At 42.7% G+C, this 18,514-nt stretch overlaps 1 non-coding gene across 1 annotated transcript; it reads right to left on the bottom strand.

The window, feature by feature from the left end:
• Positions 1 to 8,455: 8,455 nt before the first annotated feature.
• trnat-agu (transfer RNA threonine (anticodon AGU)) lies at positions 8,456 to 8,529 on the bottom strand. Its single transcript has one exon. It is a non-coding gene; the product is annotated as a tRNA-Thr (tRNA).
• Positions 8,530 to 18,514: the final 9,985 nt, after the last annotated feature.

Below are 18,514 nucleotides of genomic sequence, written 5' to 3'. Positions count from 1 at the left end.
CCCAGATATCTAAAATCGAATGGAAAAGCGGAGTCTGCTGTAAAAATAGTGAAGAATCTGTGTAAAAAGGCGACCAGTGCAGGTAATGACCCGTGGCTGGCTATTCTACAGTGGAGAAACACACCCTCGGAGGGCATGTTCAGCAGCCCAGCGCAGAGACTGATGTCCCGTAGACTGAGGACCCCGCTTCCAGTGGCTGACACACTCCTGGAGCCGAGCGTGGTCACCGGGGTTCCAGACAAACTGCGGGTCAAACATCAAACAGCCAAGCTCTGGTACGACAGGTCAGCCAGGGACCTGCCTGAGCTGAAAATTGGCCAGGACATTAGAATGAAGCCATTGCCTGGGGACAGGACGGGCAGGTGGAGAAGAGGAGTTTCCTTGCGTCAGGTGGCTCCCAGATCGTACCTGGTGGATGTAGAAGGAACATACTACCGGCGGAACCGGGTGGACCTGCGGCCAGCAGAGGTTGGAGAGATGGGACACCCCGCACGTGCAGCACAGCAGGCTGCAAAGTAGCCTGCCTGTCGAGCAACCCAGTAGTCCACCCCGAAATGCAGTGGATGAGGGCGCAGCCTGTGGCACAAGTCCACAGGAAACCAGAGCAGCAGGTCAGAGTCGTCGTCACCAGCCCATGGGGGGTCACCACCCGCTACAGGATACAGAACAGCCAGCGGCAGGCTGGTGAAGGTGCCAGATTGACTAAACCTATAGACTGGATTTGATGCTTGGGCAGACTGTTGTTTTATGATGGTGTGATGTTACAAAAAAAAAAAAAAAAAAGGGAGATGTTATGGGATTCTGTTATAGTGGGAGTCCCCGCCCCCTCCGGTGTTGTCATGGTAACGTTTTGCCCCGACTGTTAAAACAGCTGATGTCTCAAACGTTAACCGTTGACCGTTAATTAAATATACTGCTGAAGTGATAGACACGCTCCATGTCTCCTCTCCATTTATTGAACACAAACACACCTCAGGAGCTTCCACCACCAGACCCCAACAACAACTCAACAACCTCAACAACCCGGCTCACCTGGAGCCACCCAAAGACCCGGCTCACCGTCCGAACCCGGGGACCCGCTTTTAATTGGTGTGAAAAGCTAGAAAAGACAGCTTTGGCAGGACGACCTGAAAAGAAAATACAAGTACCATGGCTTATCTTGCACTGTTGGAGGATTTAGAGACCGTGCGCTCCGCAAAAACACGCTCCGCAGAGAGCGCGTTTTCAAAGAGCGCGCTGATCTGTTGATCTGTGAGAGCACGGAGCGGCTTCTCAGCAGGTACCGCTTCCCCCAAAACATTCTGATGGATCTATGCTGTGATTAACAACTCCATCCCAGTCACATCAAGCTCCTGTCCACCCTGGGATGTTTGTCCACCGGAACATTTCAGAGAGAGATTGGAGACATGCGGCATTTCGCAGCAGAATCATGCCGGCAGTGTTGGATGCAATCATTTCTCTGGCCCTAAATTACACCCAGTTTCCATAGACACATCACCAACAAGCCCAAATTAAACGAGGATTTCACGCCATCGCCGGATTCCCAAACATAATTGGAGCTATATTGCACCCAAATCACAATAAAAGCACCATCACACAATTAATTTAGTTACGTGAACATGAAAGGATTTCATTCAATCAATGCACAAATAATCTGCGATGCAACTATCTCTGTTGCCCGTCGTTGCCCGGTGGCCTGCAGGAATGCAACACTCATTTATTCTGCAGAACAGCTCTGTTGGTGTTTGCACCTCCAAGCAGGAGCTTTTGATTCCAACCAAATCTTCATTTACATGGATAATCTTCCAAGAAATATATCAAACATGGTCAACATAATGATTTTACTAGGTAAATATCACATACATAAATGCAAATGGAATAACAGCAAACCCCTCCATTGTACATCTGAAAAATGAATGTAAACTGTAGTGTTTCTCAATCCTGCTCATCGTGGGCCCCTGTCCTGCATGTTTTAGATGCTACCCTGCTTCAGCACACCGTGATAAAAGTATGTGTGTCATCAACAGAGTTGTGCAGACCTTGGTGACAAGCTAATTAGGACCATTAATTAGAATCAGGTGTGTTGGTGCAGGGAAACATCTAAAACATGCAGGACAGGGGCCCACGAGGACCAGGGTTGAGAAACACTGTCTTAAACTGATGCGTGAAAAAAACGATATTGCCAAAAGCTTATATGAAACAATGTCTTTGTTTCTTAATTTTTATTAATACACTTCCCATAGCTTGTCAGTAAATGTATTTTTTTTTTTGTTGTTGTTGCTCTCAACCCCCCCAAATGTTGAATATTTGTAGATAATTGATTATTTTGTTTCATTTGCCTTTTGTTGTAAGCTCTACAGAATTTTGTTCAATAAAGTTTGAAAACCTCCAAGCGGGAGCTGTTGTTGCTCCATATATGGTCAATTGGAGGCGTTTCTGAATGCAAATGACGGTAACCATGCACGAGCACGGCAGTTAAGAACAGGTGGGATTTATCATCACTGATGTGCGTACGACCAGCGTCTGCCCTTTTGATAAATCCGGATTTTTTTGTACTTACACACATTCTAAATTTCACTCCTACGACAGAATTTAGGACATTTTCTACGCACTGTTGATAAATGAGGGCCCAGGGTTGAGAAGCGTCTCTAAAACTAATCCGTGAAAAAAACGATATTGCCAAAAGCTTATATGAAACAATGTCTTTGTTTCTTAATTTTTATTAATACACTTCCCATAGCTTGTCAGTAAATGTATCTTTTTTTTTTTGTTGTTGCTCTCAACCCCCCCAAATGTTGAATATTTGTAGATAATTGATTATTTTGTTTCATTTGCCTTTTGTTGTAAGCTCTACAGAATTTTGTTCAATAAAGTTTGAAAACCTCCAAGCGGGAGCTGTTGTTGCTCCATATATGGTCAATTGGAGGCGTTTCTGAATGCAAATGACGGTAACCATGCACGAGCACGGCAGTTAAGAACAGGTGGGATTTATCATCACTGATGTGCGTACGACCAGCGTCTGCCCTTTTGATAAATCCGGATTTTTTTGTACTTACACACATTCTAAATTTCACTCCTACGACAGAATTTAGGACATTTTCTACGCACTGTTGATAAATGAGGGCCCAGGGTTGAGAAGCGTCTCTAAAACTAATCCGTGAAAAAAACGATATTGCCAAAAGCTTATATGAAACAATGTCTTTGTTTCTTAATTTTTATTAATACACTTCCCATAGCTTGTCAGTAAATGTATCTTTTTTTTTTTTTTTTGCTCTCAACCCCCCCAAATGTTGAATGTCTGTAGATAATTGATTATTTTGTTTCATTTGCCTTTTGTTGTAAACTCTACAGAATTTTGTTCAATAAAGTTTGAAAACCTCCAAGCGGGAGCTGTTGTTGCTCCATATATGGCCAATTGGAGGCGTTTCTGAATGCAAATGACGGTAACCATGCACGAGCACGGCAGTTTAGAACATCATCAACAGTGCGTAGAAAAGGTGGGGTTGCCGGTGGCCTGGGTTCCGGGCTCTTCCGTGTCGGCCTCTGGTCTCGCGGGTGGCGGGGTTGCTCCCCCCCCTCCCCCACTATAGATACACTTCAGGTGGAGCTTTGTTTGGTTTATTACACACACACACACACACACACACACACACACACACACACACACACACACACACACACACACACACACACACACACACACACACACACACACACACATATAGTCACTTAGTCACATGCATTTACACACACACACACACACACACACACATACACACACACACACACACACACACACACACATATAGTCACTTAGTCACATGCATTTACACACACACACACACACACACACACACACACACACACACACACGCATGATCATATACATACACACACACACACATAGATATACACACTGGCTTGTTCACCTGCATGCTGGCTCTCTAGTTTTTGGGTTTAGGTAGCGGTAGCGATAGCTTAGCTCAGACTGCGATCAGATCTCAAGATTTAGGTCGATTGCTGTTATTGTTATGGTTGGCTCCGTGCGGTTTCGTGCTTTGTTTGTGGTTTTTTGTTGCAGATTTCCAGTGCTTGACGTGTGTCTCCGTGTGTTCCTGCTTCCTGGATTGGCAGTGGAGGTCGTCACCCCCCCCCCCAAAAAAAAACAAAAAACACTGGGTTTGTATGTGTATATTTATGTATGTGTACGCATATGTGTGCGTATATATATGTATATATATTAAATATAGTAATAATGCACACATATACACTTTTGGTTTCTACCGTCATGGTATCAATCAATAATATGTGTGCAGACAAGGTATAAAAAAAAAAAAAAGAAAAAAAAAAGAAAAAACAGTGCGTAGAAAAGGTTCTAAATTCTGTCGTAGGAGTGAAATTTAGAATGTGTGTAAGTACAAAAAAATCCGGATTTATCAAACGTGCGGACGCTGGTCGTACGCACATCAGTGATGATAAATCCCACCTGTTCTTAACTGCCGTGCTCGTGCATGGTTACCGTCATTTGCATTCAGAAACGCCTCCAATTGACCATATATGGAGCAACAACCGCTCCCGCTTGGAGGTTTACAAACTTTATTGAACAAAATTCTGTAGAGTTTACAACAAAAGGCAAATGAAACAAAATAATCAATTATCTACAAATATTCAACATTTGGGGGGGTAGAGAGCAAAAAAAAAGAGATACATTTACTGACAAGCTATGGGAAGTGTATTAATAAAAATGAAGAAACAAAGACATCGTTTCATATAAGCTTTTGGCAATATCGTTTTTTTCACAGTGTTTCTCAACCCTGGTCCTCGAGGCACCCATGTCCAGCATGTTTTAGATGTTTCCCTGCACCAACACACCTGATTCTAATTAATGGTCCTAATTAGCTTGTCACCACGGTCTGCACAACTCTGTTGATGACACACGTACTTTTATCACGGTGTGCTGAAGCAGGGTAGCATCTAAAACATGCAGGGCAGGGGGTCCCGAGGACCGGAGTTGAGAACCACTGGTTTAAGAGACGCTAAGTACAGTTTACATTCATTTTTCAGTTGTACAATGGAGGGTTTGCTGTTATTCCATTTGCATTTATGTATGTGATATTTACCTAGTAAAATCATTATGTTGACCATGTTTGATATATTTCTTGGAAGATTATCCATATAAATGAAGATTTGGTTGGAATCAAAAGCTCCTGCTTGGAGGTGCAAACACCAACAGAGCTGTTCTGCAGAGTAAATGAGTGTTGCATTCCTGCGGGCCACCGGGCAACGACGGGCAACAGAGATAGTTGCATCGCAGATTATTTGTGCATTGATTGAATGAAATCCTTTCATGTTCACGTAACTAAATTAATTGTGTGATGGTGCTTTTATTGTGATTTGGGTGCAATAGCTCCAATTATGTTTGGGAATTCGGCGATGGCGTGAAATCCTCGTTTAATTTGGGCTTGTTGGTGATGTGTGTATGGAAACTGGGTGTAAATTAGGGCCAGAGAAATTATTGCATACAACACTGCCGGCATGATTCTGCTGCGAAATGCCGCATGTCTCCAATCTCTCTCTGAAATGTTCCGGTGGACAAACATCCCAGGGTGGACAGGAGCTGGATGTGACTGGGATGGAGTTGTAAATCACAGCATAGATCCATCAGAATGTTTTTGGGGAAGCGGTACCTGCTGAGAAGCCGCTCCGTGCTCTCACTGAACAGATCAGCGCGCTCTTTGAAAACGCGCTCTCTGCGGAGCGTGTTTTTGCGGAGCGCACGGTCTCTAAATCCTCCAACAGTGCAAGATAAGCCATGGTACTTGTATTTTCTTTTCAGGTCGCCCTGCCAAAGCTGTCTTTTATAGCTTTTCACACCAATTATTCAAAATGTCTGAATTACTTATGGAGAATTTTCATTAATTGGAGGAAACGGGGAACATGTGCACATGTTCCCCGTTCAGTCACAGTTCAGCGATCTCAAACTTCACATGTAAAGGTTGAGACTCTTTTAATGGGTTCTATTTGTAGTTTCACTGTTCTACCACTAGGTTTTGTGTGTACGCATGGTCGGAGCTGTGCGTATATTTACACGTGTTTCTGCGCACAAATACATGTTGATAAATACCATACTTTGCGTGGGAATGCTCGTACGCACGCTTTACGCACAGATCTGTGTGTACGCACGGTTGATAAATGAGGGCCCTGGGCCCTCATTTATCAACAGTGCGTAGAAAAGGTTCTAAATTCTGTCGTAGGAGTGAAATTTAGAATAAGTACAAAAAAATCCGGATTTATCAAACGTGCGGACACCGGTCGTACGCACATCAGTGATGATAAATCCCACCTGTTCTAAACTGCCGTGCTCGTGCATGGTTACCGTCATTTGCATACAGAAACGCCTCCAATTGACCATATATGGAGCAACAACAGCTCCCGCTTGGAGGTTTTCAAACTTTATTGAACAAAATTCTGTAGAGTTTACAACAAAAGGCAAATGAAACAAAATAATCAATTATCTACAAATATTCAACATTTGGGGGGGTTGAGAGCAAAAAAAAAAAAAGATACATTTACTGACAAGCTATGGGAAGTGTATTAATAAAAATGAAGAAACAAGGACATCGTTTCATATAAGCTTTTGGCAATATCGTTTTTTTCACAGTGTTTCTCAACCCTGGTCCTCGAGGCACCCATGTCCAGCATGTTTTAGATGTTTCCCTGCACAAACACACCTGATTCTAATTAATGGTCCTAATTAGCTTGTCACCACGGTCTGCACAACTCTGTTGATGACACACGTACTTTTATCACGGTGTGCTGAAGCAGGGTAGCATCTAAAACATGCAGGACAGGGGGTCCCGAGGACCGGAGTTGAGAACCACTGGTTTAAGAGACGCTAAGTACAGTTTACATTCATTTTTCAGTTGTACAATGCGGGTTTGCTGTTATTCCATTTGCATTAATGTATGTGATATTTGGCTTGTAAAATAATTATGTTGACCATGTTTGATATATTTCTTGGAAGATTATCCATATAAATCAGGGGTCACCAACCCTGGTCCTCGAGGGCCGGTGTCCTGCATGTTTTAGATGTTTCCCTCCTTTAACACACCTGATTCTAATTAATCATCGTCATTAGCTTGTCATCCAGGGCTGCACAATTCTGTTGATGACACAGTCACTTGTATCATGGTGCAATGAAGCAGGGGAACATCTAAAACCTGCAGGGACACCGGCCCTCGAGGACCAGGGTTGGTGACCCCTGATATAAATGAAGATTTGGTTGGAGTCAAAAGCTCCTGCTTGGAGGTGCAAACACCAACAGAGCTGTTCTGCAGAATAAATGAGTGTTGCGTTCCTGCAGGCCACCGGGCAACGACGGGCAACAGAGACATAGTTGCATCGCAGATTATTTGTGCATTGATTTAATGAAATCCTTTCATGTCCACGTAACTAAATTAATTGTGTGATGGTGCTTTTATTGTGATTTGGGTGCAATATAGCTCCAATTATGTTTGGGAATCCGGCGATGGCGTGAAATCCTCGTTTAATTTGGGCTTGTTGGTGATGTGTGTATGGAAACTGGGTGTAAATTAGGGCCAGAGAAATTATTGCATACAACACTGCCGGCATGTTTCTGCTGCGAAATGCCGCATGTCTCCAATCTCTCTCTGAAATGTTCCGGTGGACAAACATCCCAGGGTGGACAGGAGCTTGATGTGACTGGGATGGAGTTGTTAATCACAGCATAGATCCATCAGAATGTTTTTGGGGAAGCGGTACCTGCTGAGAAGCCGCTCCGTGCTCTCACAGATCAACAGATCAGCGCGCTCTTTGAAAACGCGCTCTCTGCGGAGCGTGTTTTTGCGGAGCGCACGGTCTCTAAATCCTCCAACAGTGCAAGATAAGCCATGGTACTTGTATTTTCTTTTCAGGTCGTCCTGCCAAAGCTGTCTTTTATAGCTTGTCACACCAATTATTCAAAATGTCTGAATTACTTATGGAGAATTTTTATTAATTGGAGGAAACGGGGAACATGTGCACATCCCCGTTCAGTCACAGTTCAGCGATCTCAAACTTCACATGTAAAGGTTGAGACTCTTTTAATGGGTTCTATTTGTAGTTTCACTGTTCTACCACTAGGTTTTGTGTGTACGCATGGTCGGAGCTGTGCGTATATTTACACGTGTTTCTGCGCACAAATACATGTTGATAAATACCTACTTTGCGTGGGAATGCTCGTACGCACGCTTTACGCACAGATCTGTGCGTACGCACGGTTGATAAATGAGGGCCCTGGGATGTATTTCCCACAGTTTCACCTTGAGCTGATAAACCTTAGATTCTCTAGTGCAGATATAAAACTACTGCATTAAAATTGGCTTTGCATTTGGCATTACCATTTATTTGCATAAAGCATTACATTTGAATTGATCTGGGCCCCTCTGGGGTTTAGAGGCTCTGCTGGGATTTGAACCCAGGATCTCCTGTTTACTAGACAGGTGCTTTGACCAACTAAGCCACAGGGCCTCCACAACCTCTAGAACAGTAAGTTCTAGTGTCCTACCTCACATTCACTCTTTACAGGTCACTTGAACCAATATAAAACAGGTTCAAGTGACTAAGATCAGGGATTGGGTTTGTTTTTTGTTTTTTTTTTTATGTTATTTTTTTTTTCATTATTTATTTTTATGTATTTTTTTCCTTTTTTAAATCATTCATTCAGGATTCCCTCCATCATCTGTTGACCTTCAGCGTCTGCGTCGGACAACTCTCCTGCGTCTGCGGGCGACGCGGGTCCTACGGACTCTCTGCGGACGGGGCGAGAGCTCTGTCTGCGTCTGCGTGGCATTGTCAAAAGATGTGATGAGAACTAGTAAGAAGGAGTTCTATTTATAAACTCTGTTACAAGCTTGTTGATGGAATGGAATGGTTCATGGAATTGATGACATCATATATTCTTCAATGGAATTAATGACATCATAACTTGATGACATCATATCTTCTTCAATGGAATTGATGACATCATAACTTGATGACATCATATCTTCTTAAATGGAATTAATGACCATATTATTTGGGGTTTTTTGGTTTAGTTTTTACTTCATAACAGTGATGATGTCATAGAAAAAAAAGAAAGCAGACTTTTAATGACTTTAAATTACAAAATAGTGAATAAGAGAATGATGACTGTAATAAAACATCTTACAGGGTTTTTAGCTGTGATTTCACCTGATAAGTCTGGAAACCGCCGCAGACAACAGTGATGTCACAGTCATGTATTGATCATTGATGTGTACAGTCATCTGACAATGATGGCAGGATGAAAACGTCCAATCATGTGCTAACAGTGGAATGATGATCTTCAGCAGTTTCTATTCTGGCTCAGAGGCCAGGGCTTTATGCTCTTATACACTTTCTAAACCCACGCTGACATTTGTGGAAATGCCTGTAAAACCCTTCGTGAAGCTTCCTTAAAACAAGTCCAGAAAAAGCCATTAAAGGTAAAACAGAGACTTGCTTGGGTAAATGAAATCAGACTTAACTCAACACCACACCCATCCCCGCCAACCACCGCACTGCACCCCGGCCAGACCCCCACAACGGGAGCCAAAGCCCTCAACCCGGAGCTCCAGCCGAGCCCGGGGACCCGCACTTACACACCCCTCCGACCGGCCACCCCTGAGTGATAGAGCCCAGCCCACGGGCCCGGAGGAGAGGCCCCTGGTACACCCGGGGACCTCGTGCCCGTGGTACCGCGGACAGCGCTGTGCAGCCCGTGTAGGGACTTAGAAACTTTTCCAACACATGCCTCGTGTATGTGGTACCATGGACAGCGCTCCGCAGCCCAAGAGGGACTTTGAACGTGCCTCCTGCCCAGCACTCTGCAGCCCGCGGGCAGCACTCTGCAGCCCGCGGGCAGCACTCTGCAGCCCGCGGGCAGCACTCTGCAGCCCGCGGGCAGCACTCTGCAGCCCGCGGGCAGCACTCTGCAGGGGACTCTCAACATTTTTCAAACATTTTTAAACACTTTTCATGCCCGTGGTACCATGGACAGCGCCAGGACCGGCCGACAAAAGCTTGGATCGAGGGCTGACTTTCAATAGATCGCAGCGAGGTAGCTGCTCTGCTACGCACGAAACCCTGACCCAGAATCAGGTTGTCTTCAAGTGATTTAGCACCAGGTTCTCCACAAACATGCTTTGCGCAATGGGAGAGGGGCGACCATCCTTCGGGAAAAAGCTGTAGGATCTGAGTGGTCACTGTTACCACATAAGAACTGTAAGTTTGACTTTGTCCAGATTGCTGTCCCTGACATAAATAAACTATTACTATCTCTGCCAATTGAAAAACCTGATGGAACAGACAACCTAGATGGTAAACTGCTACGACTTGCTGCAGCTTACATATCAACTCCCATTTGTCACATCTTTAATAGATGTTTTACTAATGGGGTTTGATCAGGGATTTGGAAAGAGGCTAAGATAATTCCAATACCAAAGGACAATAAATCTAACTTCATAGATGCTAACAGCCGTCCAATAAGCATACTTCCTGTCTTAAGCAAATTATTAGAAAAGATAGTTTTTAATCCAATCCAAAAGTATTTTATCATAAACAGAGGTGTCAAGTAATGAAGTACAAATACTTCGTTACCTTACTTAAGTAGAAATTTTGGTTATCTATATTTCACTGGAGTAATTATTTTTCCGACGACTTTTTACTTTTACTCCTTACATTTTCACGCAATTATCTGTACTTTTTACTCCTTACATTTTAAAAACAGCCTCGTTACTCTATTTCATTTCGGCCTTTAAATAAAAACTATCCAGTTAAATTGCTCCATCCAGATAGAGTGAATTTGGTTGTGGTTGTTTCAGATGTTCTTGTCCAGTTTTGTTCTTACATCCGTTCCCTCAGATTCCTGCAACTAAACTTGGATGTACATTCCAATAAAGGTTAGGATAAATGATAACATGCCTCTGAAGTTTGACTTTTTGCACCATTACAATACTTATAGGGAACTAGTCATCATATCTGCTGCTCTCTGAAACACATGTTAATGCTCAATAGTACACATATATGGTTCTTTAATATATTTGCATTATACTAAGATGCATTCATTTTCAATGGCTTTTGTCCTTAATGGCTTTTTTCCCCCTTACATTACTTTTACTTTTATACTTTAAGTAGTTTTGAAACCAGTAGTTTTATACTTTTACTTGAGTAAAAAACTTGAGTTGATACTTCAACTTCTACAGGAGTATTTTTAAACTCTAGTATCTATACTTCTACCTGAGTAATGAATGGGAATACTGAAGACACCTCTGATCATAAATAATGTGATCACAAGTTCACAGCATGCATACAGAGAGTGTCATTCAACCACCACAGCTCTAGCCCAGCTAACTGATTAGTACTGAAAGTACTTGATGGTATATCCATCCATTATCTTTACCCGCTATATTCTTTGCAGGGTCACGGGGGTCTGCTGGAGCCTATCCCAGCTCATTTTCAGGTGAGAGACAGACCCCTGGACAGGTCAAAATACAATTTTTATAATCTGAAACTTACAACGATAACCCGAGTTTCAGTGGTAAACAGTTTGGCCAGTATGGGGACTGACCCCATGACCTTGGGGTTATTAGCCACAGGCTATGTATTTATTTTGTTTAAGCTACATGTCATTTTTCCTCTCCTGTTTACTAGACAGGTGCTTTGACCAACTAAGCCACAGGGCCTCCACAACCTCTAGAACAGTGAGTTCTAGTGTCCTACCTCACATTCACTTTTTACAGGTCACTTGAACCAATACAAAACAGGTTCAAGTGACTAAGATCAGGGTTTTTTTTTTTTTTTTTTTACCTTCTTTGTGCCTGCGGACGGGGCGAGAGCTCTGTCTGCGTCTGCGTGGCATTGTCAAAAGATGTGATGAGAACTAGTAAGAAGGAGTTCTATTTATAAACTCTGTTACAAGCTTGTTGATGGAATGGAATGGTTCATGGAATTGATGACATCATATCTTCTTCAATGGAATGAATGACATCATAACTTGATGACATCATATCTTCTTAAATGGAATTAATGACATCATATCATTTGGGGTTTTTTGGTTTAGTTTTTACTTCATAACAGTGATGATGTCATAGAAAAAAAAGAAAGCAGATTTTTAATTACTTTAAATTACAAAGTAGTGAATAAGAGAATGATGACTGTAATAAAACACATCTTACAGGGTTTTTAGCTGTGATTTCACCTGATAAGTCTGGAAACCGCCGCAGACAACAGTGATGTCACAGTCATGTATTGATCATTGATGTGTACAGTCATCTGACAATGATGGCAGGATGAAAACGTCCAATCATGTGCTAACAGTGGAATGATGATCTTCAGCAGTTTCTATTCTGGCTCAGAGGCCAGGGCTTTATGCTCTTATACACTTTCTAAACCCATGCTGACATTTGTGGAAATGCCTGTAAAACCCTTCGTGAAGCTTCCTTAAAACAAGTCCAGAAAAAGCCATTAAAGGTAAAACAGAGACTTGCTTGGGTAAATGAAATCAGACTTAACTCTAGCAGTTAAATATAAAAACACACCAGCTCAGGAGAGCAGTATTATATATGTAGTGGATATGGGTAAATGAAACAGTATGTATGGATATGAATGAAAAGAAAAAAGTATATATGGTATTATAATAGTATATATAGTATAAGGTCATATATGAGGTGTACAACATTATTGACATCTCACCCAGAATGAAGCAGATCCAAGTCGTACAGTGAGATGTTTTTTATTCTGTTTTCCATTCATGTGTCCTCTGCCATTGTTGTAGGTTTTTAAAAATGATTATTGAAAATAACTGCAACAAATAACAAACATAGTTATTAAAAATAAAAACATTAATGTACAGTATCCAGGGAGAAATGTCCAATTAAGATTATAACCAAAGCACAAAGGAGTTATAAATGAAGGTTTACTTTAGCCTCATGGATAGTGTTTGGCAGGGTTTTATCTGTGGATCAGTGTGATGCAGGTGATACCCTCTGATTTTGAATTTAATTCTTAGATAAACTAGTTTCAACATCTGGGAGCTAATTTGGGGTTAATGGTATTTGGCTGTGAATTATTCCTTGCTATTACAATTATCTCTTTTATTATTTATTTAATTATTATGTTATTGTATATTATACATGTATTATTTTATGTTTATTAATATCATTCTGAATGGTACCTGGTCCTTTGGTATTTAGTTGTGATGTTACATTCATTCAATGGGATCCCTGGCCATTCACCTTTATTATCTCAGTGTCAAACATGCAATGCCCTTAGTCTTCCACTAGAGGGAAGCTCTTGATCCATTTTTGTTACATTTGTTTCACTGGCCACCAGAGGGGCCCAAATCAATTCAAATGTAATGCTTTATTTCTCCTCCAGAGGTTAAAGTTAAAAGTTAAAATAGAATGGAAAATCTGGACGAGAGGGAGGCAAAGCAAATTTCAATGCAGTAGTTTTATATCTGCACTAGAGAATCTAAGGTTTATCAGCTCAAGGTGAAACTGTGGGGAAATACATCCCAGGAGTCAGAGGAGGAATACAGGAGGCAGATTAGGTGGTTTTCTCAGGATGTTGTATCCAGAGATTGGATGCAGGAGAGAAGTGGAAGAGAGCCGAGAGGTTCAGGTACCAAGAGGATCTTCTGGATCTCTGTCCTGAACTGGACCAGCTGCTCCGGTTCAGACCAACATGATGTTTCAGCTGGAGCTGCTACAGGTCCGACATCTCTGTCACCATGACGACCGTATGGGACGACTACTGGAGATTAAAGCCAGATCCTAAACATCCCATGACTGTGTCTGGACAGAAAAACATTAAAATAGATTTTGCAGCGAAGAACCGGTTCTTTAAAGTTGTCTTTTAAAATAAAACTAGGATGTCACGGAAAGGTTGGTTGGTACGAAATGATGTGATTCAGCAATGATGAATAAAGTTTTTATTGAATGTTTAGGTAACTTTCAGAGTCTGATATTAGTCGGCTGCAGGTGCTGCAGGATCCAGAAAGTGTTTCTCCGGTGATGGACCGGGATCTAGACCAGTCTCTCTCCTACGGATGCAACACTCCGAGTCACAGCAACTTTGTTCTTTATTTCTCACGTTTGCACCTCGATAATCCCGTTGGCACAAGTTGTCTTTATTTCTGCAGCAGAGGAATCAGATCTTGATGCTTCAAGTTTTAAATATAAATGTATATTGTTCACATTGTTATACTTATGAGAGAGGTGATCGCAGACATCCACAATGTGTAAGACTCAATAAACGTGTACATTGGTCTTAATCCGTCAGTATATAATACTCGTGACAATAAAGCGGAACGAGGAGCCGTTTTTCATCCACCAACTTAAGTTCTGGTGTCGGTTCTTAAAATACAAACAAGAAAAGCAGAGTGTAATGATGCACTAACGCTGCCCATAAACATTCACACACCCTCATAATAAAACCACAACTCTTCACGGAACGCAACACAAAGCAAAGAACAGCATTACCCATAATGCAATGCAGCTGAAATCGGAAGAAATGCCCCAAATAAATTATCTATTCCAGCTCACAGCCGATGTTTTTTTTAATTTGTTTTACCTGTTTCTGCACATTTCTTGTTAGGATGAGCGGTTTTGAATGGATAATTATCTTCATTATCATATTCAAACATATGTATTTGAGGGAGGAGAGAGGGCGGAGTGTTGTGCTCCCGCATGTGCGCTCAAATCCACATTGATTGGTACGTACAGAGCAACCTGCGTGGATTTGGGCGTACGCACAGTTTTGTACATCTGAATTTTTGTGTACTTGTAAATTCCAGGCACGGTTTCACGTTGAAATCCACGCACTCTTAGTACATGAGGCCAGGTCAGCTGGACATCGCTATAAATCAACCATCGACTCAGTCTTTGTCCAGGAATCATGCTGCAGTTCAGACAACATACAAAATATCAGGTCAATTAATATGTGTAATATTTCTGTTATTATGTTATTCCCTCTGATGCTTGAACTTAATATTTCTTGTTGTTTTACCTGCAAAGTTAAGTAAGTTAAACTTCTCTCTTCTAAGACCAAGAGACCCGAGTCTTGACTGAGACCAAGAGACTCGAGTCCTCATTTAAATCCAAGAGACCCGAGTCCCTCACTAAGACCAAAAGACTGGAGCATATACAATAAATCCAGATCTTAAATCTCTACACCGGCTTCCTGTCTGTCCCAGAACAGATGTTAAGATCCTCCTTCTGGTAAATTCTGAATGTTCTCAGACCAATTTACATCTCTGATTTCCTGGTCCATGATGAACCAATCACAACCTTCAGGTCTTCTACGTTCTGTACCCAGAGTTAGAACCAAACATGTTGAGGCAGCGTTCAGCTTTTATGCTCTTCACCTGTGGGAGAAACTCCCAGAATGCATCAGGGCTGCTGAAACTCTGAAAACCTCCCATAATGCACTGCAACCTTTATTTCTTGCATCTCATTTGTGAATTATTTTTAATTTCTGTCTGTCTTTAATTATCACTCTTTAACTCTTGTCTAGTTAGGTGAGGGAAGTCTGGGCATCTCTGCTGAGGCTGCTGCCCCCGCCACCCGGGAACGGGACCCGGGAACGGAGAAGCGGCTGACGATGGATGGATGGATGGATGGATGGATGGATGGATGGATGGATGGAACTCTTGTCTATGCTGGTACTTTTAAATTTGTTATGTCACATTTGAAGTCCTGCACTGTTGTTGAATTGGGCGATAAATAAACTTGCCTTCTCTGTTTCTTGGACTGATTTTGGATTCTGGACTGTTTTGGTAGGATCTCTTCTTCCATATTTGGAACATAACCTTATGCTTTTGTGAAGTTGCCCCAAAACCCTGTTCTGGTCTCCTAACAGTCTTTCTTCATTCTCCAGTGGATCTGCTGCTCACTACCAACCACCTGAAGACCCACACTCTGTTTTTCCAGAGACTAAGTCACCTGAACCTGCGTCTGCTGCCCTCCACGTCCGTTTTTACCAACCTGAATACATTTTTATGTCTCTCTGTAGGTCCAGTTTGCTGATACGTTACAGTAAAAGTGTAAAGATCATCAGTCCCTGAAACATTATCAACACTCTTGTCAGACAAGCGTTTCTTTGATGTTATCTGTAATAAAAATGTCATAAGTGAAATCAGATTAAATACGAATGTCAGCTGTTTTAGAAAAGGCTATTATTTAAAATCTATTAGATGAATCCTGCTTGAGGAGTCATTACCTTGGTGGTTTGTAAATGTTCATTTTTATTAATAAATGGAACTTTATGGTAATATCAAATGTGTCCCCTCTCACTGATCCCCACAAATGAACTGCATGGCATTAGTGGTTTTAAGGAGGAAATTAGTTGATACACATATTGAAGTGCGCACAAAGATGAGTGCATGATGGGCCGGTGGTTTGTAACCGCCCCCGGTGATGTGGAGAAGAATCTTCCAGAAGATCCAGAGAGATTCTCTGACTGGGTTTGACAGAGGAAGGCAGATTTTACTTTGAGCTTCAGGTTAGACACAAGAGCAGATGGATGGAGGAGTGGGAAAATGTACAATGGTTGTCCAATACGACACGTTACCTCGCTAAAAGATGTCCTTGTAATTAGATTCCAGTTGTGTTTTCCCCAGTGGGACTGAACCTACATAAAACCAAGATTTACTCTTACCCTCCAACATTTGAACACGCAGTTTTTATCAAGTGAAGTATTCAGTCGGTGGACCAGTAGATTCCAAGTTCCACATTGACCCAGAGTTGATTGAAGATAAGAGAGATAAGATAAGATAGACCTTTATTACTCCCTCAACGGGGAAACTCACGTGTTAGCACCAGTACACTTACATAACACACACACACACACACACACACACACACACACACACACACACACACACACACACACATGCATGCGGGGAAGGGAGGTAAAAAGGTAAAAAAGTAAAATATATATATAATTACATAGTATGGACAGTATATACATTGCAGTGGAGATAAAAAGATAAAAAATATAAGATAAAAAAATAGTGCAAAGGAAAGAAAAAATAGTGCAAAAAAAGCAGGTAGAATTAGTGTGAGGTAGACAGGTATTGTATGGATATTGCACATATGATTATTGCACATCTAGGTATTGTACATGTTATTGTTATTGTCCGTTAGCTACTGAGAGCAGGCGTGGTTATACAGTCTGATGCAGCGGGGAGGAAGGACCTGCGATGCCTCTCGGTGGTGTATCGTGGGTGATGAAGCCGGTCACTGATGGAGCTCTCCAGGGCTCTGACAGTCTCATGAAGGGGTGGGAGACATTGTCCATGATGGAGGACAGCTTAGCCACCATCCTCCTCTCCCCCACCACCTCCACCGGGTCCAGACTGCGGCCCAGGACAGAGCCGGCTTTCTTCACCAGCTTGTCCAGTCTCTTCCTCTCTGCTGCAGTGATGCTGCTGCTCCAGCAGACCACCCTATAAAAGATGGCCGACGCCACCACAGAGTCATAGAAGGTCCTCAGGAGGCCGTCCCTCACTCCAAAGGACCTCAGTCTGCGCAGCAGGTGGAGGTGGAGGAACCGACTCACAGCAGCTGTTCTGTAACCGGGACGGCCCTGCACTGAGCTCAAGCTTCCTTCTTGCTTGAAGAGGCTGCTTCTTTTCACCCAACAGGCTGTGACCTCTCTGGCAGACGCAGCGCGTGGCAGGATCACGTTATTCCAGTGGGTTCAGTGTATAGCCCAGGAGTGCTGCATGTCTTTGTGAGGGTCACATTAGCTACCCAAGGGAACACGGGGAGAACATGCATAGGCACCTGGCATAGGCCGATCACGGGGCCAAGAGGTCCAAACCCTCCAGACCAAACTTCACTCCAGGACATGAATGCAACAGATGTTTGACATCCATGAATGCAGCACGTTTCTTCACAACTGAAGAAGTAGAGTCAGGAAAAGGGAACAGTCTTTTGTCTTGGAAGAGAAGAGGAGAGTCCCTGGAAGCCTCACCAGCACGGCGTAGAATATCATTCCTCACATGAAAGAAGTGCACATGAGTCAGAAAGGGTCTGGGTGGTTTACCATCACTAGGCTTGGGTCGGAGAGTGAGATGAGCAAATCAGCCAGGCTGAGGGAGTCCATCAGCAGCTTGCAGTAAATTCAGTTGGGCCACACCTTCAGCCCCTCCACCTACCAGCCGTACGTTGTTGCTCCTGGCTCTGACCTCCAGGTCCTCACATTTAGCGGTCAGCAACATTTCAAAATCAACACGGATCACAGACAGCAGTTCACTGAGGTCATCAAAAAAGTCTGCAAAGTATTTGGGGGCCTTTAAACCTTCACAAACAGGACTCTGGATGAGTCCTGCAGCTGTACAGACACGTATTCAAAAGACTGAAACCTTCAAGGTGTTAACTCTTGACATTGAAATGATGAATTGAATAAGTCTGCAACCCCTCAGGTCCCCCGGCCCTGCCTGTGATACGTC

The sequence above is a fragment of the Cololabis saira genome, chromosome 11, assembly GCF_033807715.1.
Source record: "Cololabis saira isolate AMF1-May2022 chromosome 11, fColSai1.1, whole genome shotgun sequence".
Taxonomy (NCBI): Eukaryota; Metazoa; Chordata; class Actinopteri; order Beloniformes; family Belonidae; genus Cololabis; species Cololabis saira.
Note: the sequence above shows the minus strand (reverse complement) of the source record. Positions and strands in the feature narration are given on the sequence as shown.